Genomic DNA, 26,752 nt, shown 5'->3' with positions numbered 1-26,752 from the left:
AAGAGACTTCTTGTTTCTTAATTGCAGGGTTGCTTGAGAGAGACCATCTTCAACCTCTACTTACCTGAGTTTGATAAACCTTAGGTCATCCACTTGAGGGAAATTGCTGCTATCCTATAAACCTCTACGCTTGGAGGCCCAACATAGTCTACAAGAATAGAAGCATGCGCAGACATCAAGCCCTGCCATGGCGAGAGCCGCCCGAGCCGTCCCAGCGTGTCACCTCGCCCTTGGACCGCTCTGTGACAGCCCGATGCCAACGTTCCAGATAATTCCCCCTTTATTCCGTTTCTGTCGTGTGGTTATCTTTATTTGTCGCATCATCGTCGCATCATGCGCATCATCAGCATTGCATCGGCATCCCTTTGCTGCCAGTTTTCAAAACTTGCATTCGTCGTTAGTTGCCGGTTCTCGTCTTGTCCGTTCTGAGTCCGACCGCACACGCACGCGCCCGCGGCATCGTCGAAACCTTGTTTTAAAAGTGTGCGTAAAACTTCCTCTGATTGGGTTGAGATTTGACGTGCGGTCTTATTTTAATATAGGTAGGCCGCCTGTCAAGTTTCGTCGCGATCGGAGACCGTTTGGTACCCGAACGGTTGACCGTAGCGGCACCGTATTCGGTCTACCGTTGGACGGTTATCAGTGTTTTAAAAATCATTGCCGCGCCGCCCGTTTTCCCTCTTGTCTCCGGTAAACCACTCTTCACAGCCACGTACCCGTTCCCGCGTGCGGAATCCTTCGAATCCGACCCCACGGTTGGATCCGGAACGAAATTCCGGTTAACCTAGCCCCCTTTCTCTATAAATAGACCTCTTCCTTAATTTTAGGCAGCCAAACCCCCTCTGCCTCAAAATCCGCGCCCCTAACCCTAGCCTCCGCCTCTCTCTCCCTTGTCTCCCACCTCCAGCCGCCGGGCCCGCCCAAGCCCGGGCCAGGCCCGCCGAAGCCCATCCGGGCCCGAGGCAAACCCTAGCCGAGCCCCCATGGCTCTCCCAGCCCGCAGCTCCTCTCGAGGCTCCCGGAGCTACCCGAGCCTCCCCTGCCCGAGCAGCCCCGCGCCCCACACCGCCGGCCAGCCCCACCAGAACCGGCCGCATGCGCCCCGGAGCCGCCCGTGCCACATCCGGTAGCCAGAGCCGCCGCATCCCGCCGGAGCCCGTGCTCCTCCCTGCCGGCCGCCGCCTGCGCCAGCACCTTGTGCGCCGCCAGATCGGGCCGCCGCCTCGCGCCACTCCCCGGATCACGCCGCCCCTCGCCAGTGCTTGCCCCCCGCCTCGCCTTCTGCCTCGTCGGGGTCAACGGCGGCCGCCTGTGCTCGTGCGGGAGGTAGACGAGGCGAGCAGCTCGTCCGGCTCCCCGCGACCTTAGCTGGGCCTCGCCAGGAGGCTCCCCAGCCGGCCCAGCCCCGCGTGGGCTACTCCAGCGCCAGGCAGGCCGACCTCCTTCCCCAGTGCGAGGCTCGCCCCAGGCCCACCTCCAGCACCTCTTCTCCAGGGCCCAAGGTGAGCAGCTCGAGACCTTCTATTTTCGCCCGTGCGCCGTTTAGCTATCCAACGCCCAGTGTCAGGCCCGTTAGTTAATAGGAATTTTTCGAAATTAATAAATTTCACAAAAATAGCCGTATAATAAAACGCCCGTATCTTTTTATCCGTATGTCGGATCGTGATGAATTAGATATGTATCTCATGTAGAATTTCACGTAGATTACAATTTTACAATTTGCATGCTTGTTTGACGTAGTTTGAGCCGCCATATGCCTAGGTTTACGTGCTGTCTAGATAGGATAGTGCCCGTATTTATTTTTCGTGCAAGACCGGATTGCTCGAATGCCGTAGGTTAAATGTCCATGTTTTAGGAACCACTTTCCCATGTATTTTAGAGTAGACATTGGTATTTTTGCGTGTAGGGAATTACCGCTAGTTTATTTTTCCATGTATAGGTTTTTATCTCGCATTTACAAGTTGCATTATTTTTGTTGTGCAACCCCACATATTTTATATGTTTCCAGGGTAGAAAAATTCATGGGATTTTTCTATGCAATTAGTTTTAGCTTTTGAGTAAGTTAGTTCACGCGATATTTTATCATGTTGCCCTCTTGTCTTTTTCGTAGGATTTATTCCGTGCTTCGTTTGATTAAGTTGTCAACTAGAGAGTTGTTCTTGGATGTTTACTCTAGCCCCTGGTATTTTTGGTTGCAATAGAAATGCATGTTTAGGTGTGATTTACTTGCTCTCAAGTTGCTAGAAATAGTGCTGATTTGGAGGTGCTGAAATATTTCTAAGTCTGGAATCTGTTATATTTTGTTGCTGTCTTGTCTTGCTTCTATCTTTTGATCTGTAGCTCTTCTGAGGTTGGTGCAATGGAGTTAGTTGTAGACCTTGTGATTCTCTAGCATGCTGTGAATTTTCATGCCATTTGGAGTCCTGTAGCTTATGATTTTTCTGCTGTCAATATGCCTTCAGACCGAAAACTGCACTTTCATGAAGTGTAATTTTCACGAAGTCTGAAATAGTGTGTGGGAAGCCATTTTGTGACTTCTTTTCCTTGTGTTCCTTGCTGCCATGCTAGTTGTTGTTAGTTGTTCGTTGTAGTGCTTCTTCCCCTCTTTCGTGTCATGCCTTGGTTGATTATATTTGAGTTGTGTAGCTCGTAGTTGTGGGGCGTAGAAAATGCTATGTGGCTGATTTTCGCAGATTGTAGTGATTTCTTGTTTTGCTCGTAGTTGTTGAACCGTAGCTCCGATTTGATCGTGTCCTACATGAAACTTGCTTAGAATCTCGTGTGGTTTCATTTTCTCTTGCTGGTTGTATGTTTTGAAGTGCTCGTTGCTGTCGTTGCACACATATTGCATTCATGTCATCATATCTTGCGGTGCTTGTAACTTTTGATCCGTAGCTCCGTTGGAGATGTTCTTTATGTGTAAATTGCTTGTCTCGACGCGTAGAATCACGTGAACCTATTTGTTTTTCTATTTAACAACCAATTAAATGTGTTAGTCCAGATCTGGACAGAATTGTAAATTAACATGTGAGGTCGTCTCCGAGGTGCTATATGTCATTTCCGACCTCATTTAAAATGCCTAGATAGGTAGGTTAATTGCGCGTCATCTCTTGCCATGTTTAACCACATTTAATATTTCCGTGTATCTAATCGGGATAGAACTAAATAATTAAACGTGGAGTTTCGTCAATATGCATTTCGTTGCATATTGAACTTCACTTAATGTGTAGTGTTTGTTTGTCGTGATTTGTCATGCCGTGACTTGCATGTATTCAGATGCTCATGCATCATATGTGTTGTGCATCGTGTGGTGAATATCGTGTGTTGCTTTGTGTTTCCGGTTTGCTTCGTCTCGATAGAGTTCCGCAGCGTGTCGGATTGTGAGGACCCGTTCGACTATACTAATTAGAGACTCCCTAGAAATTCCTATGTTAATTAGAATTTACGAGCCGTTCATCTAAGGTGGGACCAAGTTATTACGGTGGATATTAACCTTTGAAAAAAAAATAAAAAGACACAAATCTTTCATCCAGTTTACTTCGGCTGGAAATATATTAAGTATGGTAGTTGTTCACCAGCGTTATTTAAGATAAAATAATTTAAGATAAAAAAATACCCATAAAATATGTACCTCCAGCGTCTATTCTTCTCCAAGTAAAAAATAGCAAGTACGTGACACAATCTCAATCTCCCTCTCCCTCTCAATCTCTCACGTCTCCCTCTCTCTCACGTGTCTCTCTTTCTCTGTCATGTCTCTCTTTTTTTCTGCATGAAAAACAAATCTGAACAGTTTCTCTCTGGAACTGAAGCAAAGGAACATGGGGCATGGATCATGTACCTCTCTCTCCCACGTCTCTCTCCACCTCTCTCTCTCATCCCACTTTTTCCTCCCACATGAAAAACAGATACGTATCTCTCTCAAATTGGAGGAAAGAACTTGATGCATGGATCCTGTGCATCTCTCTCTCTGATAGGTCTCTTTCTCTTTCTCTCTCATGTATCTCTTCCTCCTACATGAAAACAGATCAGTATTTGTATCTAAATAGATCAAACATCAAACAACTTCGGATGTGGGCCCTCTACCCCCCCTCTCTCACGTCTCTCTCTTCCATTCTGAAGTCTCTTCCTCCCCCACATGAAGAACATATACATATCTCTCTAAAATTGGAGCAAAGAACTTAGGGCATGGATCACGTGTGTCGACGGGGAAAAAAGTTGGGGCATGAATCACGCGCACTGAGGGAGGTTATCGTATTAAAATTGATTCCTCATCTAGATCATATTTCTATTCGCACACTAATCAGTTATGTATTTGTTCTTTTTTGCCAATTTATATTTAAATCAACCGTATCTTTTGCGTGTTGATTTAGTAGGTATATGCCTACTATATTCCTTTCTGCTATTTTTCTTGAGTATACAGAGATTGCTGCACCACGCAAACTTATTTGTAAGGCTACTATGGCATAGAATCTACAGGTGGTGCATCTGGCTTGAAATTCTAGACCCATATGTCCAGCCGTAGTCTAGAGGTACATAGAAAGACAAGAAGCACAGAATAGTTTTATGATAAATGATGGTTGCATCGAAAAAAACTAAGCATACACCATGCATGATAGTTCACAGGTACGTAAGGCCGTAGTTGTCCAAGACATAGAAGTCCTCTATCGTTTGTTCTTAACTATGAGTTTATAGCAGGATCCGTATATGCTTAGATCAATTTAATTATGTGCCTTCCCTTCATCCTACCTTCCCTCAATCCTTTTCAAAAAGGATGTCAGCATCCATATACCATGGCAAAAAAATGATGACATAGACAGTGCGGCCAAGGAAGAACACAGAACTTTGTGATGGTGATGCAGGATGAAGCATGTGTTTGTAATTTGTTCTTGTAAATCTGGCCATAGTAACTCTTATTTGTCTCTATACATAATGGGAAGAAGGCCTTTCAATATGCATTTCTATGATGATTATCAGTACAAGGTCAATGACCAATAAATATTTAGTTGGTTTTAATTTCTTCAATCATTATGGCATACCAATTCCGGATTGCAAGATCTTAGCTGATTGCATTTGAACCAGCATTGGTGTGCCGACTAGATTCAACATCATGGATGGTGGAACAAGTTATTTTGTCGGGAGTGTGCATGCATGAGATCGAAACCGTGTGGCACCTATTCTTCCTCTACCAGGTTGCCAAGTAGATTTGGGCTAAGCCCTTCCGTATATGGCTACAATATTGTGAACCCCGCAACTATTTCTCTTGGAAGAAGATTATCAAAAGTCTGCCAACTAAGTACATGAAAGAAATTAAATTCCCCTTTTAATTGTCACCGAAAATATTTGCCTGGATAGGAATATCAGCGATATTATGGAGAAGCGTCCTTGATCAATGCTGTATAACTGATGGAAGTTGCATATAAAATGGTAGTGAACACTCTTTACCAACTATTGTTCCGATAAAATGCAAATACTGCCATGTAATATGTACATAAATATGAAATAAAAATGTTCATCTAAGACTATCAACGATTTAGTAGTATACAATCTAAAATAAAAAAGTAAGTCAAGATATATACATATTTTATTATGTGTTAGGAGTGAATCTAATGCAGTCTGCTTTGTTATAGGTTTTCCATTGATGTTGACATAAGCTCTCTATGACTTTTCATGTTCTCTTATTCGCACTTTGTTATATTGGGCGTTGTTTATTCAAATTTATTTTTTGTGTTATTCGTTAAATGATATCAATTCACTCACTTGAGAAATATGTATTCTCTGGCTACTTCTTTTCCTCTGGAGGGATATTAATTATCAACCATGATAGTATATGTTTGTTCACTTTTTTTTCTAGAATGAGTTACTAAATTGAGTAGACCAAAATGACGATGAAGGAAATAAACATATTATTATAAATAATAGTTTTTTAAATACAATACTCCCTCTATATAAAAAATAAGTGTTGTTTTGGACACTCACATGGCCTTCGTGATGTAACATTAGCTATTTATTTCTAGAATGAGTGCATATGATTTTACATGTCGAATCTAAATAATACAAAAAGTCATAGTCAATTTTAAAAAAGTTTGATTTAAGGTAAATGCAACACATTACTCATTATGATATGAAGGGAGTATTTCATATCTAACTAACATCGACAATCGTGTGAACATTCTTAGGGAGTTAGTCTGCATGAATTTAAAATAGACATTCAGTTGGAGATATCTATAACTTATTCACAAAAACATATTACCCTATGAGTTTGTCCTGGTATCTCGATTCCTTTAGGTTTGGATGTTATGTCGGGTTAATGTTGTTTTACAAAACAATTTTCCATTTTCTATGGTATGGAATTTTTAAGTTAATATTTTACAACTAGCCCGTGCGAACGCACGGGTTCACGACTAGTTTATTTAATGCACCTATATACTTGGTAAAAGGTGGAAGGCTCGGCCTTTCTAGCCTGGTGTTTTGTTCCACCTTTGCCCCCTTAGTTTCGGCTACAGGTGTTATGTTCCATAATTGAGCGCTCCTAACACGATCGGGGTTATTATGGGGACCCCCTTGATAATTCGTTTTAGATTAAAGCTGGTTTGGCAAGGCCCAACATTGGTTCTACATTTGCCCAACATAATAACTTTGTTAACACTGAAATGCATAGGGAGTTAGCGCTACCCGAGGAGTAATTTTACATAAACAGGGGGGGGCAGTGCTGATGGTGTTGGTCCCAAACGGTATGCGTGCGGGGCCACCGCGAGGAAACTCGAGGTTTGGCACTCGTAGATAGTTCCATCCGCCGTGTCCTGAGAATGAGATACGCGGCTCCTATCGGGTACGTCGACACGTCGGGCGGCCTTGCTGGATTACTTTTACCTTTGACGAGATATCTTGTGCATCGGGATTCCAGTGATGCTTTGGGTAATCTCAGAGTTGAGGTTTTCCACTAAGGAATCCGACGAGATTGCGAGTGTCGTGATCGAGGATTTCTATGCGGCTTGTGGTAATTTGTGATGCACTATTTGGAGCACCCCTGCAGGGTTAAATCTTTCGGAAAGCCATGCCCGCGGTTATGTGGCAACGTGGAAACTTTGTTTAGCACTAGTTCTAGATAACTTGAAGTTAACTTAATTAAAAACTTGCCAACTGTGTGCGTAACCGTGTCTGTCTCGTTCGCGAGTTCCTTCTCCGATCGAGGACACGGTGGGGTTATGTCTGACGTAGGTAGGTGTTCAGGACCATTCATTTGATCATCAGTAGTTCACGTCCGCTATGCGTAGATCTTCCCCCTCTTATTTCTTGTACTCGTAAGTTTAGACACCAAATATATGCTTAGCCGCTGCTGCAACCTCACCACTTAACCATGCCTCACCCATTAAGCTTTGCTAGTCTTGATACCTTTGGAAATGAGATTGCTGAGTCCCTGTGGCTCACAGATTACTACAGCACCAGTTGCAGGTACAGGTAAAAGTTACTTGACGTGAGCGCATTGATTGTTCATTTGGAGTTGCTTCTTCTTCTTCTTCTTCTTCTTCATCGATCTAGGATGGGTTCCAGGCCGGCAGCCTGGGATAGCAAGGATGGACGTCATTCTTCTTTTCTCGTTTATTTTCGTCCGTAGTCGGACCCTGCTCTTACTCTTGATGATTATGTAATGTACTGATGTGACTCTGATGTAGCTTGTGGCGAGTGTAAGCCAATTCTATCTATATATCTCTTCTTTTCGGTACATGTACTTGTAACGATATCCATTCTTGCGACACGACGAGATGCGCTTCTATCCCTGACGAGGCCTTCGTGCCAAATTGAGGATAGGGTCGCATCTTGGGCGTGACAAGTTGGTATCAGACCAGTACCGACCTAGGAGCCCCCTTGATTGATCGAACATGGCCGAGTCAAGTCTAGTGAAAAACTACTTTGTGTCTAGTTATATATGAGAGAGTAGGATTCTTTTTTCTCCTCTTCTATGCTCTGGTGAGGAATCTTGACGTAATAATTTACTCTACTCCTCTTCTCACTCAAATTTTTTTTAGGATCACGCGGATATTTTTGAGATCTATATGATGCCGATGTGACGGAGTTCTGTCTTGGTGCCTCCTGCCTGACTTGATTTTCTTCCGGGGAGTTGAGCTCCAGGGGATTCTCGAGCACATCGTTATCATTCAGATTTCTTAGTATCTCAGAATGAAGGATGTTCGTAATTGCTTCAATACTAGTAGTGGCGAGATAACCCCGATGTCCCTAGTACTGGTGCAGATTGGTCGGGAGTACTGCCATACTTTGTATCGTTGTGATCACGAGGGTCTGTTGTAGATGAAGGTCCGAGATTCTGGTTGTGTGTTGACGGATGTGATACATGTGACGGGTTAGTATTGGAGTTGTGTGATATTACTCCTTGTATCCGTGTACCAGATTGCATGACCAGATATTTCGGGAATTCATAGGTGGGAATTCTAGTAGTTGCTTATAGGACAATCTTCCAACAAATGCATGATGTTAGGTTGGGATTCGACATCTAGTGGATTCGTTTGTTCACGGTCGACTTACAGCGGTACACGTTGTCTCTTAAAGAGTCCTTGTAGCTTGCTACGACTAGGGGGCGCTTCGTATGTCGGGTGCACTGCCTTGCACTTGATGGCTACTGTAAGGATCGAGCCCGTGCGGTCCTGTCCATGAAAATATTGGACGAAATCTCTCTGATGAGTTTGTTCTGGCTTGTTTTGTAAGCCGCATCCTTTGTTTTGTTGTATATCGTAATTCAAGTTACTTCGATGTCAAGTGGTGATTTCAGATCTTTCCTAAGAGGTGTTCTCATATTTTTATGTGAGAATGCAAATTCTTTTGCTCAAATCAATTCTCTTGTCAATTCTTGTCAACCAGAGTCGTTTTGTTAATTCTTTTTCAACCGGTGTGCTTCTCTTCAAGTGTATTCTATCCTCTATAATTTTGCAAGATCATTCTCTTATTCCATCCGGAGTTCATCTCATCTGTCCCAAGTTGTCTTTGTTTTTCCCCGCCCTCCCGCCCTTTTCTTCAATGTTTGGATTTCATCCAAGTGCCTTCTTATTCAGTGATGCTTCCGCTATCTCTTCTTCCTTTTTGTAGCCGGTGATTCATTGTGAAGATTCTCAGAAGCTTCGTGTTCATCTTTATTCAATCTTGTTATCTTTCCGGTGAATTCAATTCAGTTATTCGTGTTCCTCATATCATTCTCATCTTTTAAATTCTTTCCCATGTTGGAAATTCTTATGAGTCTTCTTGTTATTCATTCCTCTCTTTTCTATCCGGAGTGTTAAAGATATTTCAGTAGTTTCTCGTTTTCAATTCTTTTAATTATTTCGAGGTGCTAACCTCATCTAGTTCTCTTCATACCGGTGCAATATCTCTCTTCTAAGCAATCTTTTCTAACGATGGTTTCTTTGAGTGGCCCCATAACCCACAGGTTTTTCCCAGGATCTTATAAGCTCTGTAATCTTTCCGGAGGTCTTTAATTCTTTTCAACTACTAGTAAGCTTGCACGTGTAACACACGTTTTGTTGAAATTTAATGAATAAACAATATTTGAATATATGAAGCTTACATTTTAAGTTTACATATAGTGATATGTAGTCTTGCACAAGCAAGGATTTAGCAAACATTTCACATACTGTATGAATTTAAATCTTGACGAGATATGTACTGAACACGACTTTCCTAAATCATAATCATAATATATTTTCACAATATTACGACAGCTGATGTTCGCCACTATTTAGCTGCTAAGACCATCACCAATGTTGCCCGATACACCACCTCCAGTCTGTTCTCTTTGACATTAATCTGCACGCTGAATCATCTTTTCCTGCATCATTTAGCGTATAGAATATCTTTCTTGTTTCCAGGCTATATGTTTTTTTTTATCAAAATCAACAATTCAGTGACAATTGTTCTTCACAAAATCAACAGTTTGCTTGCTCCTTGTCTCAACACACAAAAATGAAATCAAATATATCTTGAGGTAAGTAAATATAGAAATTTCATCTAAAAATAAAACATAAAAGCTATGTCAGCCACATGAGAGTTCCATTCTGATTCCTGCAACCTCATTTGAAATCTCAACAAATTAAAGTACATTGTGCATATTCATTAATTACAATATAATTCAAGTCCATTTATGCTATAAAGGAACAAATCAGATCTATCTAAATATCATGAATATAGAATCACAAACTGCACACATATAAATATATTATTTACAACAATAATTCCAACTGAAAAACAATCTTTAATAATAAAATAGCTCCATCCATATTTATCATTCAAGTCCAAACATGATCACTTGATCAACACATGAACAAATAATCACTTACTTTCAGCTTTTTCCATCTGATTCATCACCTCTGAACAAGCATATATTTCGAACATTTGTGATCGAAACTACGGTTATGAAACGAGGAAAAGTAGCAAGAATATATTGCCAGGGTGTTGTTTCTGAAGGAGTACAAAGTCCTAATGTATAAGATTGTGCAAAACAAACACCCGTGAGGTGGATATATGACTTCTTTTCGTTAGGTGATGGATGCAGCTCCAAAAACCAAGCATGGCTTATTTTGAACAAAATGTCCCACACTAACTTTATTATATGCACACATCAAGACAAGTGAATGATATGCACACATTCATTGGACAAATAACTGCTAGTGACAACGCTTTTTGTCACTAAAGTTTTCGGCTTCCAACTATATAAAGCTTGGCATATAATTGGCGCCTGCTGAAAAATGGCTCAGTACACCAATCTAAATAACTATGTGATCGTCGAGTCTAGGTCCTAGATTGTTTAAAATGGCAGTACTGGTGATGAAACTGGCAACTCGGAGATCGGATGTGATTGTTATTATACCAAAATATTAAAGCTCAGGAATGTTGTTTCATGGTTCAATAGGTCGGCGTAAAATAATTATGTTGCCATCAAGTCTAGGTCATTTACAATATCAAACGATGAAATCTTGCTGTCTACAATTCACCAAAGGTTCTAATTTACAATTTTTTTTACTCAAAGATCTAATGTCTACTGATCTCTCTCAATCTTATGGTTGAGATTAAGATAATTGCAGAAAGCAACATCAACTCAAATTTTAGTCTGCATTGGAAACCACCAAACTATTTTCAGCAAGATAATTTTTGAAGAACAAAGGGAGTATATGACTTCCATTTGTCTAGGAATAATGTAGGTATTCCTATAAGGTAGAATTACCATATACAGATTAACTTCTCATCAAAGTCTAGCACATATGTATTGTTGAGTTTCACGGCTTTAGGGGCAAGAAATAGTCTTAGTTGCATAGAACAAGATCTGATGCTTCAATATCAAGCAAAATAGTGCACTATCCTCACCAGTATCGAGCAACATATTATCTCTCACATTCTCTATTGGTTTGAAAGCACGGTTGGCTGAATACTCCTAGACCAGAGTTCTACAAAGGTAGTATTAAAGAATCTTGTAATGATGTGTGATCACATCATATTGTCAAAAAAAATTACAGTGCAAAATAAGCAGGCAAGGAACCATGACATGATTTATCATCTTCAGCATAACTAAGAAATCTAACTATGTTGGTTTAATATAATCACCAATGTCTTGATAGTCTGTAATACAATAAAGAATAGCATCGTTATCTTTAGTAATAGCAAGCAGAATCCATCAGATTGGAGTTCCAAGTATGAACAAGAGCTATATAACATACCCGTGATTTTTGGCCTATCCATGTCATTTTGTATAAAATCGAGTACCACAAAAATAACAAAAAATCCTTCATTACACTGACAGTTCTTGGTCGGACTTCTATCATTAAGGATGAACTTTTCTCATCCGTGTTCTGGACATCTAGTCACTGGGAGTCCCTTCATGCACGCCGGCCCAAAACAGATACGATTGCAATGTTAGGGTTAGCGGAGCGACGCAAAACTGGAATGAATCAAGATGACAAATGCAATTGATAGGTAGAATCAGTTACCTAATCGCTGGAGGTGTGGCACCCGTGTTTGCCAGATTCGGCGCCGGGCCCGTGGTTGACAATTAAAGCATGCACCAATGGTACATGAATAATATCTCTTACAATATGTCTATATTAGTCAGATCCATTGATTGATCAAAAATGGAATCATGATGTTTCAGTTAATGATATCGATACAAACATTATTTTAGTGTGCTCTCTAGGCAAAGGAAACACAACATAGGTGTCCTCTATAGCTAATATAAAATCATCTGGAGTAATAGGCAACCATACCATAACTGGATTAATAAATTCTGAGGCAAGGAAATCTGTGAATAAGTATTACTGTTCGGACAAACTAAATGAGCTCCATGTACTACCCATGTAAGCCGGAATGGAAATCATCATATACATTTTCTATGCATCAACATATGACCCATTGAAAAACAGAGAACACTTGATGTTCATCCGCATATACTTACTAAGACACAAAGAGAATGATAACTGTTCCTCTGCTCTCTGAATGAATTCACATACACTCATTAGAAAAATAAGGAATGCTAATTACCCCTCTACCCTCTGCAGAGCCTAAGAAATATGAGTAAAAATTCGATCTGGTGGAACATAGCACCAGCTCATGATCTGTCAAGCAATACAGATAATGCTATAATAATGGGAAATTAAATAAGCTCCATGTACTGGCCAGGTAATCCAAAATGGAAACCACCATATACATTTTCTATGTATCACATATACTCGTTAAAAAAATAACACTTTATGCACATCCACATGTACTCGCTAAAAACGGAGAACATTTTGTGCACATCCAGATGGTAATTTCTCATCTACTTTATCAATATGTATTCATCCAGACACAAACTCGTTAGAGAAACATAGAAGACTAATTATTCCTCTAACCTCTGCAAAATATACGAAACAAGGGCTAAAAACTGATTCAGTGGAACCTAACAGCAGCTCCTCATCTGTCAAGTACAAAATAAATTCCTCTAAACAAAACACATAATCTGTCAAAGTACAAAGGCAGATCGGAGAACAGGGGACACGCATGTTTCCCCAAGCAGCAAATAGAAAGAAAATAACCAATTTCTCAAATGAGTGTAGAGTTTGTACCTTCGGTTTGCCAGCCACCTGCCCAGTCAAATACAAAAGAAATGTATTAGCAAAGTCAGTTGAACAGAGTAATGTTGCAGAGAGCGGAAATAGGTGCTTCTATGGCTGCAAGATAAGATTACCTTCTTCGTTGGCTTGCTTAGCTCTTCCTCGTATTCATCCTCATCTTCGTGCTTGTCCTCATCCTTGTCATCTTATTCATCATCGTCATCCTCATCACCATCTTCCATATCATCAAAATCCTCAGCTTGCACAGCCTTGCCGGTAAACCAAGAAATAGCATGAGGGATGATCTTATCCCTTATTGTAGACCTAAAAGTTAAATTTCAACAGCAACACAAAATCAGCAATATGGGCCTTGTGCCAGACCCAAATACACAACTCAATGTGTAGACATGGCATTATATGCAGGGCAATGGTCTCTTGTTCCCATTAAAAAACATGCACCAGAACATGAACAACACTTACCCAATGTCATAATCATGCTCCATTTGACCCTGCAGTTCATCAGCCTACATCACAGATTGAATGAAAAAGTTTAGTATGAATTGTGAAGAATGCATAGTTTGCTCTCTCTGAAATAAGCAATGAATCTTGAACATACGACATCTTCATCAATGTCCTCATCATCTTCAGCTACTTGTGGGGGGCTGAAAAAGTTGAAGAAGCTCTCTCACTCTTCAATTTTAGTAATAGGCTTTGTGTTCTTTGAACCTTTCTTGGGATTCTTCTTTAGAATCTTCTGTGTCACATTTTTTCTAGGATACCACTCAATTTTAGTCCTCCAGCACACATGATGTGTTAGTCTAATAACCAATGCACATACAATCATCAATTACAATAGAACATGAGAATCCTATACACGAAACAACAACTAATAGGTAAATAAATACTAACTCGATTGCTTTCTCCAAAATTGGGTCATCTTCATCAACCATATGATAGGTTTTTGTTTGGACAGAGTTCTTGAGGAAAGGATTTGCATGAAAAAAAACTCAAGCTTGAAACCCTTAGGGTCATCAATTCTAGACCACTTCATATCCTTTAGATATTTCAAAATAGGCTCATCACGCTCTTGGATCTAGAATTAAGCAAGTACATAGTCAGAAATGTATTAAGGGAGGAGCTAAGAACACCTACAAATACAACACGCTATGAATTACCTCCTCACTCAACACTTCATTTCATTTCAAAGAGTGAGCCAGAAATCTGGTATTCCTTTAGCTGAAAAAAGGTTAACAGAACATCAGAATGGTGATCTCTAAGAGGCAGTGCAAACTTTGATTTCATACCATCTGAATCTCCCCCCTCTGCAACATTTTCACTCGTAGGTTCTTGAGCAATGCCATCAACCTCCACAACTACATTTACAATGTTGTACCTCTGAAACCATGCAAAACAATGGAACAATTTGCACATAAGGAAATGGACAGGAGTTATATCTTTTCATATATTCACCTGAAACATTATAAACACGGAGTAAGCATACCTTAGCGTAGAATGGTTCATACAGCTTCTGGTACTTGGCTTCAAGGGCGACCCTTTCCACAAGAAACTTCCCCTCAATCTCATCAAGTCGGCTCCTCGTACGACTCTTGAAGTCACAACCATTCATATCCTCTCCACCTTGTTATCTATTTTTTAGCTAAAATGCAATTCACACACATGAAACATCATGCAGTTTAATCAAAAAAATTACTCCAGAAAATATTTTAAAACAAAAAAGGTGCGTCTTCTTATGCGAAAAATGAAATATCTATAAATATAACTTCATAGACGATAGAGTTAATATAAAAATAGCATCCCAATAAATTTTTGAAACACATAACTGCATCGAAAAAATGAGATCCTTCCTTTTAGGAAGGTGATCTCCATGTCCTTCTTCCACCGTGGCTTCACATCGATAGTCGGGATCTCCACCGAGATTGCTTTCTACAAATAGTTGCCATGAAGAAGTAGCCTTCAATGTTTATTTTAGCACCTAAAATCAATTTGTTGTTCTATTAAAGACATGCACCCAAAAACCGAGCAGGCTAAAAATGAAGTTGGCTTAAATATTAGTAAGAACCAAACTATTTGATTGAATCAGTAGAGATGTTGCACTGCTAATAATGTATCTTTGAATAGATCATGAACAATGGTGGTTGTCGCTGCATCTAGTAATGAAATCAAACATACCCAAGTGGTCAGCTACACATTTCTCACGGTTAATCTTGGGAACACATGTATCTCATACTAACATTAAATAATTCAGGATGGTTGACGAAGCTAAAATCAAAAGACGGCTTAAAATTCCTGAAAACTGTCAAAATCAATAATACAACTGAATTGTCAGATGGAATACAAAATTAAATTGCATTTATCAAGTTTAACCTCAACCAACTAACACAGTCTCAATTTTCAAGAATGTAGTGGCTCTTGATTCTTAATTAGTGATAATGAATTACCACATGTGTATAGCCGAGGGAAGCAGAGCATTCTCACATGTGTACCACACTTAAATTTTCTGTAAATATAAGAGGGGGCAGGGCAAAGAGGTTACTTACAAAACATTCATCCTCAGTATCAATCTTGGTATATGTATGTGTGTACATGAGCGTGGTCCTCGCGGTCGGTTCGGATGAAGCAGACCTTTCCGTGATTCCGTCCTTGGCGGCTAGGCTGAAGCTGTCTTCACAGGCAGCTTGTAGTTTCCATGTGTGCGTGTGCTTCTCAAAGACAAATCCATCAAGATGTGTGTCTGCTTCTTGTGTATGCGCGGATCTTCACGAAGAATCAATCCACCAGGCTTGGTTTTCTGGATCGGCCCCTTATTCTCGGCGTCTAGGAGAAGAGGATGCCAAATCTTGAACCTTTGAAGGGCGAGGGAATGGGGAGGAGATAAATCAGCCACTGCCCGCTCCCGAGCCGTGGTTGCCGCATAACAATAATCCGAGCCATCACCGGCCGATTGCTTCTCCCCGTCAACCTTCTGCCGTGGAGCGGCGGCATGGAAACTCTAGCGCCCCGATTCAACCACGCGCGCCAGACAGCCGTCACCGGCGAGCACCTCCTCAGCCACCGCTAGGCCTCTCGTTCTCCTCCCTTTCTCCTCCTCTTACGAAGATACGCGGCCGTTGGCCAAACAATTGCATTGAAGGCCACATAGAGCTCCGGCAACACCTCTCCTGCAGGCAAACAGAGTACTGACAACCATGAGCCATGGAGATCGATTCAAGTAGTGGGATTTGCAGTGGGAGAGGCCGAGAGGGTGCGTGTGGTACCACCCATGGTGAGCGCCATGGACGCACAGGAGGAGGACGACGGCGAGCGTCCCCCGTCGCCGACCTCGGCGCAATATCACGCGGCGACCTCCTCACCCGATGTGCAGCCGCGATCACATTGACGACGACGCCGATCGGAAAGCACGGTGTGGTCAGGAGCGCCATGTGCATCTCCTGACCGATCTCGATTTTGGGGCTGACTTAGGTAGAAAGGGTGTGGGAGGGTGGGTGCGCGGCCGTTGAGGGAGGAGGTGCGAGACGTGGAGCATGCGAGCGAGGGGGAGGAGGTGCGACACGGCGAGCAGGGGGAGGAGGCGCGAGCGGGGGGAGGAGGCGCGGCGAGGTGGGGAGAAGGCGGGCGAGTGGGGGAGGAGTCGGGCGAGCGCGGGGAGGGGGGAGGAGTCGCGGCGACGGGGCAGGGACCCAACAGCTGCTCCGCCCACCTCACATCCCGGTCCGACCCCGCTCCGCCGCCCTTCTTGCCGCCTCCCGGCCTGTCCTGCTCGGTTCGGCGGCGCTGGTTGCTGCTACCATGACCGGAGCCAGACATCGCCAGGCGGACGGGGAGGGGGAGTTGGACGCGGAGGCGACGACTCCCGTTAATTCTTCCTAAATTTCTGTACTTGATTGGCTCCTTTTTTTTCGTGGAGGTGCAACAGTTTTTGGTTGTAGGAGGAGGTGGAGCATGGTCAGCCTTAGTTAATTTGGTAAATGCACACGGTGGTGGTGCATGGATGGTGGAAGGCCGTTAGATTGTAATTTGTTGTCTAATTGTGTGGTGGTGATTGGTGTTTGTTTTTGTGGGGGTAATAGTTGTCTGTACGTAGAGAAGTTTTCGTTTGATCTTTTATTAGTAGTATAGATGCACACGGTGGTGGTGCATGGATGGTGGAAGGCCGTTAGATTGTAATTTGTTGTCTAATTGTGTGGTGGTGATTGGTGTTTGTTTTTGTGGGGGTAATAGTTGTGTGTACGTAGAGAAGTTTTCGTTTGATCTTTTATTAGTAGTATAGATGACATGAGTATGAATTTCATCAGTCATATCCCTTCTCCAAGGCATATTTGAATTAATTCTCATATTTGGCTCAACCTTGCATTCTTCATTATTCCGGAGTGTCTCAGTTATTATTGGTGGTGGTCTTCTCGTTATTTTCAGCTTGAAGACCGAAGGAGTGTTTCTCTCAAATCTTGGTCCATTCTCTTGGAGATTCATCATTTCAGCCTTGTGGCATCATCTTGATTTGTTCCTAATCATGAGAATCTATTTCTTGCTATCCGGTGGATTTCTGAATTGTTTCATTCTCGATTCTCCGAAGGCCATCATTTCAGAAGATTCTTCGTTCTCAGCTTTCAGCTTTCATCCTCAATTCTTCTCAATTGTTGTCTCTTCGTTTGTCTCTCGATTATTCCGGTGCCTTATTCAAGTTTTCTGTTAGGTGGATCATGATCTCTTCATTGTCATGTGTTTCCATGCATTCTTGGAATTCCCGTTCAGTTGTGAATTCTTACCGGTGCTTCCTTCAGTTATACTTCAAGTGGTGCTTATCTCTTTGTCTCTTCAAGATTCTTTCAAGAGGAATAAGTGCGATGCTAAATTCGTTGCTTGTCATCAATTAAACTTGATAAGGATGAGCATATCATAATTTTTATTCTTGTTCTTCCTTCTTCCAAGAGATTTCAATTGTTCTTCCGGAGTGGCTCATGATATCAATTGTTTTCTCAAGCGCTTATCTTTCTTTTCCGGAGTGTCAAGTTCTTTTAAGTATCACTTGGTGAGGCCTCATCTAAATCTTGGTCAGGTCATAATTTTATTCTTTCTACCTTCATATCTTTGCATCATTCATTTGTATACAGAGGTCCTTCATGGTGGTTCATCAAGGTTTCAATCCATTCTCAAGTGTTCTTAAAGATTCTTGTTGGACAATCTTAAGTATCATTTCTCTTGCATTTATATGTGCAATTGTTCTTCCGTTATCCTTTGAGGTGGTATTACAACATTCTTGTTAGTGTAGGAGTTTCGAAGAGATTTCCTTTCAAGATGAGATAATTAAACCCACCAATTCTATGATCATGAGATATTTTCAACCCATGATTTCTTCATTGAGCTATCTTGGTTTGGATTTCACCTAAAGCTTTTCCTATGGATTGTTGCTATCATGGTGCTTGTCATTAATCCAAGTTCTTAATGTATCCTCTTGGTGTAAGAAATTGTTCATATCTTGTCTAATTCTTCCTTCTTATCGAATTGTTTGTCCCATTTTCCTACCGAAGTGCTGCCGAAATTTTCCGTGAATTCTTGCTTCTTTCTCATATCAGTCCTCATCTCTTTGCAACCTTCAAAGATCATTGGTTTCACTTGTTTTTCCAAGAAGCGACTAAGTTTTTACCTCTTGTTCTTTATCATCCTCTCCCCCTTTAGTTCTTGGATCTCGGGGCGAGATCCTCTTGTAGTGTAGGAGAGTTGTGACAACCCGATGCCGACGTTCCAGAAGATTCCCCCTTTATTCCGTTTCTGTCGTGTGGTTATCTTTATTTGTCGCATCATCATTGCATCATGCGCGTCATCAGCATTGCATCGGCATCCTGTTGCTCCCAGTTTTCAAAACTTGCATTCGTTGTTAGTTGCCGGTTCTCGTCGTTGTCCGTTCCGAGTCCGACCGCACACGCACGCGCCCGTGGCATCGTTGAAACCTTGTTTTAAAAGTGTGCGTAAAACTTCCTTTGATTGGGTTGAGATTTGATGTGCGGTCTTATTTTAATATAGGTAGGCTGCCTGTCAAGTTTCGTCGCGATCGGAGACCGTCTGGTACCCGAACGTTCGACCGTAGCTGCACCGTATTCGGTCTACCGTCGGACGGTTATCAGTGTTTTAAAAATCATTGCCGCGCCGCCCGTTTTCCCTCTCGTCTCTGGTAAACCACTCTTCACAGCCACGTACCCGTTCCCGCGTGAGGAATCGTTCGAATCCGACCCCACGGTTGGATCCGGAACGAAATTCCGGTTAACCTAGCCCCCCTTTCTCTATAAATAGACCTCTTCCTTAAATTTTAGGCAGCCAAACCCCCTCTGCCTCAAAATCCGCGCCCCTAACCCTAGCCTCTGCCTCTCTCTCTCCACTGTCTCCCACCGCCAGCCGTCGGGCCCGCCCGAGCCCGGGCCAGGCCCGCCCGAGCCCGGGACAGGCCCGCCGAAGCCCATCCGGGCCCGAGGCAAACCCTAGCCGAGCCCCCATGGATCTCCCTGCCCGCGGCTCCTCTCGAGGCTCCCGGGGCTACCCGAGCCTCCCGTGCCCGAGCAGCCCCGCGCCCCATGCCGCCGGCCAGCCCCACCAGAACCGGCCGCCTGCGCCCCGGAGCCGCCCGTGCCACATCCGGCAGCCGGAGCAGCCGCATCCCGCCGGAGCCCGTGCTCCTCCCTGTCGGCCGCCGCCTGCGCCAGCACCTTCTGCGCCGCCAGATCGGGCCGCCGCCTCGCACCAGGCCCTGGATCCCGCCGCCCCTCGCCGGTGCTTGCCCCCGCCTCGCCTTCTGCCTCGTCGGGGTCAACGGCGGCCGCCTCTGCTCGTGCGGGAGGTAGACGAGGCGAGCAGCTCGTCCGGCTCCCTGCGACCCCAGCTGGGCCTCGCCAGGAGGCTCCCCAGCCGGCCCAGCACCGCGTGGGCTACTCCAGCGCCACGCAGTCTGGTCTCCTTCCCCAGCGCGAGGCTCGCCCGAGGCCCACCTCCATCACCTCTTCTCCAGGGCCCAAGGTGAGCAGCCCCGAGACCTTCTATTTTCGCCCGTGCGCCATTTAGCTATCCAACGCCCACTGTCACACCCGTTAGTTAATAGGAATTTTTCGGAATTAGTAAATTCCAGAAAAATAGCCGTATAATAAAACGCCCATATCTTTTTATCCGTATGTCGGATCGCGATGAATTAGATATGTATCTCGTGTAGAATTTCGCCTAGATTACGATTTTACAACTTGCATGCTTGTTTGACGTAGTTTGAGCTGCCATATATCTAGGTTTACGTGCTGTCTAGATAGGATAGTGCCCGTATTTATTTTTCGCGCAAGACCGGATTGCTCGAATGCCGTAGGTTAAATGTCCATGTTTTAGGAACCAATTTTCCATGTATTTTAGAGTAGATGTTGGTATTTTTGCGTGTAGGGAATTGCCGCTAGTTTATTTTTCCGTGTACAGGTTTTTATCTCGCATTTACGTGCGGCATTATTTTTGTTGTGCAACCCCACATATTTTATATGTTTCCAGGGTAGAAAAATTCATGGGAATTTTCTGTGCAATTAGTTTTAGCTTTTGAGTAAGTTAGTTCATGCGATATTTTACCATGTTGCTCTCTTGTCTTTTTCGTAGGATTTATTCCATGCTTCGTTTGATTAAGTTGTCAACTAGAGAGTTGTTCTTGGATGTTTACTCTAGCCCCTGGTATTTTTGGTTGCAATAGAAATGCATGTTTAGGTGTGATTTACTTGCTCTCAAGTTGCTAGAAATAGTGCTGATTTGGAGGTGCTGAAATATTTCTAAGTCTGGAATCTGTTATATTTTGTTGCTGTCTTGTCTTGCTTCTATCTTTTGATCTGTAGCTCTTCTGAGGTTGGTGCAATGGAGTTAGTTGTAGACCTTGTGATTCTCTAGCATGCTGTGAATTTTCATGCCATTTGGAGTCCTGTAGCTTATGATTTTTCTGCTGTCAATATGCCTTCAGACCGAAAACTGCACTTTCATGAAGTGTAATTTTCACGAAGTCTGAAATAGTGTGTGGGAAGCCATTTTGTGACTTCTTTTCCTTGTGTTCCTTGCTGCCATGCTAGTTGTTGTTAGTTGTTCGTTGTAGTGCTTCTTCCCCTCTTTCGTGTCATGCCTTGGTTGATTATATTTGAGTTGTGTAGCTCGTAGTTGTGGGGCGTAGAAAATGCTATGTGGCTGATTTTCGCAGATTGTAGTGATTTCTTGTTTTGCTCGTAGTTGTTGAACCGTAGCTCCGATTTGATCGTGTCCTACATGAAACTTGCTTAGAATCTCGTGTGGTTTCATTTTCTCTTGCTGGTTGTATATTTTGAAGTGCTCGTTGCTGTCGTTGCACACATATTGCATTCATGTCATCATATCTTGCGGTGCTTGTAACTTTTGATCCGTAGCTCCGTTGGATATGTTCTCTATGTGTAAATTGCTTGTCTCGACGCGTAGAATCACGTGAACCTATTTGATTTGCTGTTTAAAAACCAATTAAATGTGTTAGTTCAGATCTGGACAGAATTGTAAATTAACATGTGAGGTCGTCTCCGAGGTGCTATATGTCATTTCCGACCTCATTTAAAATGCCTAGATAGGTAGGTTAATTGCGCGTCATCTCTTGCCATGTTTAACCACATTTAATATTTCCGTGTATCTAATCGGGATAGAACTAAATAATTAAACGTGGAGTTTCGTCAATATGCATTTCGTTGCATATTGAACTTCACTTAATGTGTAGTGTTTGTTTGTCATGATTTGTCATGCCGTGACTTGCATGTATTCAGATGCTCATGCATCATATGTGTTGTGCATCGTGTGGTGAATATCGTGTGTTGCTTTGTGTTTCCGGTTTGCTTCATCTCGATAGAGTTCCGCAGCGTGTCGGATTGTGAGGACCCGTTCGACTACATCGGTTCGTGTGCTTCACGGAGGCATTCTTCTTTCAAGCGGGATCTCAGGCAAGATGACCATTTCCCCAGATACCATTACTATCATTGCCATGCTAGTTTTATCGTTTCTATCGATTATGTCTTGTTGCCTACCACATGTTAAATATCAGCCTCTCAACAATGCCATGAAAACCTTCAACCTGTCCAACCTAGCAAACCACTGATTGGCTATGTTACCGCTTGCTTAACCTTGTGTTAGCGTTGCTAGTTGCAGGTGCAGTTGCTTCCATGCGATTACATGGGTCCTTGTTATATCACCATATTAATGCTATTTATTTAATGCACCTATATACTTGGTAAAAGGTGGAAGGCTCGGCCTTTCTAGCCTGGTGTTTTGTTCCACCTTTGCCCCCTTAGTTTCGGCTACCGGTGTTATGTTCCATAATTGAGCGCTCCTAACACGATCGGGGTTGTTATGAGGACCCCCTTGATAATTCGTTTTAGATTAAAGATGGTTTGGCAAGGCCCAACATTGGTTCTACATTTTCCCAACATAATAATTTTGTTAACACTGAAATGCATAGGGAGTTAGCGCTACCTGAGGAGTAATTTTACATAAACAGGGGGGGCAGTGCTGATGGTGTTGGTCCCAAACGGTCTGCCTGCGGGGCCACCGCGAGGAAACTCGAGGTTTGGCACTCGTAGCTAGTTCCATCCGTCGTGTCCTGAGAACGAGATACGCGGCTCCTATCGGGTACGTCGACACGTCGGGCGGCCTTGCTGGATTAGTTTTAATTTTGACGAGATATCTTGTGCATCAGGATTCCGGTGATGCTTTGGGTAATCTCAGAGTTGAGGTTTTCCACTAAGGAATCCGATGAGATCGCGAGTGTCGTGATCGAGGATTTCTATGCGGCTTGTGGTAATTTGTGATGCACTAGTTGGAGCACCCCTGCACGGTTAAATCTTTCGGAAAGCCGTGCCCGCGGTTATGTGGCAACGTGGAAACTTTGTTTAACACTGGTTCTAGATAACTTGAAGTTAACTTAATTAAAAACTTGCCAACTGTGTGCATAACCGTGACTGTCTCTTTCGTGAGTTCCTTCTCCGATCGAGGACACGGTGGGGTTATGTCTGACGTAGGTAGGTGTTTAGGATCATTCATTTGATCATCAGTAGTTCACGTCCGCTATGCGTAGACCTTCCCCCTCTTATTTCTTGTACTTGTAAGTTTAGCCACCAAATATATGCTTAGCCGCTGCTGCAACCTCACCACTTAACGATGCCTCACCCATTAAGCTGTGCTAGTCTTGATACCTTTGGAAATGAGATTGCTGAGTCCCCTGTGGCTCACAGATTACTACAACACCAGTTGCAGGTACAGGTAAAAGTTACTTGACGCGAGCGCGTTGATTGTTCATTTGGAGTTGCTTCTTCTTCTTCTTCTTCATCGATCTAGGATGGGTTCCAGGCCGACATCCTGGGATAGCAAGGATGGACGTTGTTCTTCTTTTCTCGTTTATTTTCGTCCATAGTCGGACCCTGCTCTTACTCTTGATGATTATGTAATGTACTGATGTGACTCTGATGTAGCTTGTGGCGAGTGTAAGCCAATTCTATCTATATATCTCTTCTTTTCAGTACATGTACTTGTAATGATATCCATTCTTGCGACACGACGAGATGCGCTTCTATCCCTCACGAGGCCTTCGTGCCAAATTGAGGATAGGGTCGCATCTTGGGCGTGACACGCTCCTACGTCCATCCTCATGCGGCCAACCCGCTCCTGCCATCATTTGCGGCCCCGGAAGCTAGTCGCCTCCGATCTTATCATTTCCCACCACGGGAAACGCCTTTGGCCACCTATAAAAGGATCCCTTGAGGCCCTAAGCAAACCAGAGCCGTCCCTGAGACTGCATCCGCCTCCCTCTTTCTCACATTCCGTCGGAACCGCCCGCCCTTCTCCACTCTGGCAGCTGTTGCAAATATGCCCTAGAGGCAATGATAAATAGTTGTTATTATATTTTCTGTTTAAAGACAATCCTTTATTATCCATGCTATAATTGTATTGAATGAAAACATAGATACATGTGTGGATACATAGACAAAACAATGTCCCTAGCAAGCCTCTAGTTGGCTAGCCAGTTGATCAATGATAGTCAAGGTTTTCTGGCTATATGCAAGTGTTGTCACTTGATAACTGGATCACATCATTAGGAGAATCATGTGATGGACTAGACCCAAACTATGAATGTAGCATTTTGATCGTGTCGTATTATTGCTATTGTTTTCTGCGTGTCAAGTATTTATTGCTATGACTATGAGATCATATAACTCACTGGCACCGGAGGAATACCTTGTGCGCATCAAACATCGCAACGTAACTGGGTGACTATAAAGGTGTTCTACAGGTATCTCCGAAGGTGTCCGTTGAGTTAGTATGGATCAAGACTGGGATTTGTCACTCCGTGTGACGGAGAGGTATCTCGGGGCCCACTCGGTAATACAACATCACAAACAAGCCTTGCAACCAATGTGCCTAAGTGTAAGTCACGGGATCTTGTATTACAGAACGAGTAAAGAGACTTGCCGGTAACGAGATGGAAATAGGTATGCGGATACCGATGACCGAATCTCAGGCAAGTAACATACCGAAGGACAAAGGGAATGACATATGGGATTATATGAATTCTTGACACTGATGTTCAACCGATAAGATCTTCGGATAATATGTAGAATCCAATATGGGCATCCAGGTCCCGCTATTGGATATTGACCGAGTAGTGCCTCGGGGCATGTCTACATAGTTCTTGAACCCGCAGGGTCTGCACACTTAAGATTCGATGATGTTTTAGTATAGTTGAGTTATATGTGTGGTTACCGAATGTTGTTCGGAGTCTCGGATGAGATCACATACATCACGAGGGTTTCTGGAATGGTCCAGAAACGAAGATTGATATATAGGATGGTTTCATTTGGTCACCAGAAAGTTTCGGGAAATTCCGGGAGTGTACCGGGAGTGACGAATGGGTTCTCGGAGTTCACCGGGAGGGGCTCACCCACCCGGAAGTGAGCCCAGGGCACTAGGGTGGGGCCACAAGTCCTTAGTGGGCTGGTGGAGTTAGCCCAAGGGGCCAATGGCACCACATAAGAAAATACCAAAAGAAAAAAAAAGAAAAAGGGAAAGATGGTGGTGGGAAGGAAGAGGAGGACTCCTCCTTCCCAAACTGAATTGGAGGAGGAGTCCTCCTCCTCCCCTTGGTCGGCAGACCTTGAGGGCTTGTCCCTCAAGACTAGGCCTCCCCCTCCCTCCAATATATAGTGGTGTTTTAGGGCTGATTTGAGACAACTTTTGCCACGTGCAACTCAACCCTAGACCACATAGTTTTACCTCTAGATCAGATTTCTGCTTAGCTCGGGCGGAGCCCTGCAGGAGTAGATCATCACCACCACCGGAGCACCGTCACGCTGCCGGAGAACTCATCTACTTATCAGTCTTCCTTGCTGGATCAAGAAGGTCGAGATCATCGTCGAGCTGTACGTGTGCTGAACGCGGAGGTGTCGTCCGTTCGGCGCTAGATCGGAACGGATCGTGGGACGGATCGAGGGACGGTTTGTGGGACGGTTCGAGGGACGTGAAGACGTTCCACTACATCAACTGTGTTTCTTAACGCTTCCTACTGTGCGATCTACAAGGGTACATAGATCCAAATCTCCTCTCGTAGATGGACATCACCATGATAGGTCTTCGTGTGCGTAGGATTTTTTTGTTTCCCATGCAACGTTCCCCAACAGTGGCATCATGAGCTAGGTTCATGCGTAGATGTTCTCTTGAGTAGAACAGAAAAGGTTTTGTGGACTGTGATGTTCGATTTTTGCCCTCCTTAGTCCTTTCTCGATTCGGCAGTATTGTTGGATTGAAGCGGCCCGGACCGACATAACTCGTATGCTTACGAGAGACTGGTTTCATCAATTGACATGCAACATCGTTGCATAAAGATGACTGGTGGGTGTCAGTTTCTTCAGCTTTAGTTGAATTGGTTTTGAGCGAGGCGGTCCTTGGAGAGGTTAAATAGCAATTTGCACATCTCCATTGTGGTTTTTGCATAAGTAAGATGCGATCATACTAGATACCCATAGCAGCCACGTAAAACATGCAACAACAATTTAGAGGACGTCTAACTTGTTTTTGCAGGGTATGCTTGTGATACGATATGGCCAATGACATGATGTATGAGATGATCATGTTGTAATAGTTAATATCGACTTGCACATCGATGCTACGGCAACCGGCAGGAGCCATAGGGTTGTCTTTAAACTAACGTTTGTGTTTGCAGATGCGTTTACTATATTGCTAGTACGTAGCTTTAGTAGTAATAGCATAAGTATCACGACAGCCTCGATGGTGACACGTTTATGGAGATCATGATGATGGAGATCATGGTGTGGCGCCGATGTCAAGAAGATCGTGCCGATGCTTTGGTGATGGAGATCAAGAAGCACAAGATGATGGCCATATCATGTCACTTATGAATTGCATGTGATGTTAATCCTTTTATGCACCTTATTTTGCTTAGAACAACGGTAGCATTATGAGGTGATTCTCACTAAAATTTCAAGACGAAATTGTGTTCTCCCCGACTATGCACCGTTGCTACAGTTCGTCGTTTTGAGACACCACGTGATGATCTGGTGTGATAGACTCAACGTTCACATACAACGGGTGCAAAACAGTTGCACACACGGAACACTCGGGTTAAGCTT

The 26,752-nt window shown here is 43.3% G+C and overlaps 1 pseudogene; it reads right to left on the bottom strand.

Annotated features, from left to right (window-relative positions):
* Positions 1-1,414: 1,414 nt before the first annotated feature.
* On the bottom strand, positions 1,415-14,712 carry LOC123427721 (annotated as a pseudogene).
* Positions 14,713-26,752: the final 12,040 nt, after the last annotated feature.

The sequence above is a fragment of the Hordeum vulgare genome, chromosome 2H (genome assembly GCF_904849725.1).
Source record: "Hordeum vulgare subsp. vulgare chromosome 2H, MorexV3_pseudomolecules_assembly, whole genome shotgun sequence".
Classification (NCBI taxonomy): Eukaryota; Viridiplantae; Streptophyta; class Magnoliopsida; order Poales; family Poaceae; genus Hordeum; species Hordeum vulgare.
Note: the sequence above shows the minus strand (reverse complement) of the source record. Positions and strands in the feature narration are given on the sequence as shown.